This window comes from Nycticebus coucang, chromosome 14 (assembly GCF_027406575.1).
Source record: "Nycticebus coucang isolate mNycCou1 chromosome 14, mNycCou1.pri, whole genome shotgun sequence".
In the NCBI taxonomy this organism is placed as follows: domain Eukaryota; kingdom Metazoa; phylum Chordata; class Mammalia; order Primates; family Lorisidae; genus Nycticebus; species Nycticebus coucang.
In genome coordinates this window covers 10,138,096-10,139,742 of record NC_069793.1, presented here as the reverse complement: position 1 = coordinate 10,139,742, position 1,647 = coordinate 10,138,096, and positions in this window count along the sequence as shown.

Genomic DNA, 1,647 nt, shown 5'->3' with positions numbered 1-1,647 from the left:
ACTCATGTATCCTTCAGCATAAGGTGTTTAGCTTCCATGTTCTTGTATGGGTATGCAGGTTCCTGTTGTTATTGAGTTCAACTTTTATTCCATGATGGTCTGAGAAGATGCAAGGAATAATTTCTATTTTTTAAAATTTGCTGAGGTTAGATTTGTGGCCTAGGATGTGGTCGATTTTGGAGTGTGTTCCGTGGGCTCATGAGAAGAATATGTATTCAGTTTTGTTGGGATGAAATGTTCTGTAGATGTCTGTTAAGTCCAGATGTGGAATGGTTGAGTTTAAATCTAAAATTTCTTTGCTTAGTTTCTTTTTGGAGGATCTATCCAGCACAGCTAAAGGGGTGTTAAAATCTCCAACTACTATAGAACTGGAGGAAATTGAGTTGCTCACATCTGTTAGAGTTTCTCTTATAAATTGAGGTGCGTTGTGGTTGGGTGCATAAATATTAATAATTGAGATCTCATCATATTGAGTATTACCTTTGACAAATATGAAGTGTCAATCCTCATCCTTCCTTATTTGTTTGGTTTAAAGCCTGTTGTGTCTGCAAACAGGATTGCAACTCCTGCTTTTTTCTGCTTTCCATTTGCCTGGAATATAGATGACCATTTCTTCACCTTGAGTCCTTATCTGTCTTTTAGTGTAAGATGTGATTCTTGTATGCAGCAGATATCTGACTTGAGTTTTTGTATCCAGTCAGCCAACCTGTGCCTCTTTAAGCCTTTCGAGAGTCCGGTGGAGATTTTTAATCCTTTTGTGACTGTGGAAGTTGGAATTTGATCAAAATTTTCCAGGTGGGTTTACTTTTGTGGTGGAGGATAATGCTGGTCTTTATGGAGGATAGGTCTGAGAATATCCTGGAGAGTTGGTTTAGTTATGGCAAATTTCTTCAACATGTGAATGTCATTGAAGTATTTAATTTCTCCATCATAAATGAAACTCAGTTTAGCTGGGTACAGGATCCTGGGTTGAAAGTTATTTTGTTTTAGGAGATTAAAAGTCGATGACCATCCTCTTCTAGCTTGAAAGGTTTCAGCAGAGAGATCTGCAGTTATTCTAATATTCTTGCCCTTTTAGGTGATGGGTTTCTTTCGTCTGGCTGCTTTCAGAATTTTCTCCTTCATATTAACTTTAGTGAAATTGATTATGATGTGTCTGGGGGCTGTCTTATTTGGGTTGAGTCTTGCTGGAGTTCTGAAACTGTCTGCTATCTGAATTTCAGAATCTCTTGGCATGTCTGGAAAGTTCTCCTTCAAAATCTCATGGTGAAGAGACTCTGTGCCTTGTGAAGCCACTTCATCACTTTCAGGGATCACTATAAGACGAATATTAGTTTTCTTCAAATTATCCCATAGCTCTCTGAAAGAGTGATCCGTTTTTGCCCTCTGTTTCTCTTCCTCCTTGAGAGTTTGTGAGCATTCAAATGCTTTGTTTTCGATGTCAGAAATCCTTTCTTCTGCTTGCTCCATTCTGTTACTGAGGGATTCGACTGTGTTTCTCAGATCTTTGAGGGCTGCAACTTCTTGTCTCAATGTGTCAAAATCTTTGGTCATTTGGTCTTTGAATTCATTGAATTCTTGAGATTTCTTTTGGGTTACTGCTTGGAATTCTAATTCCATCTTATTTGCTATCCAGATTCTGAATTT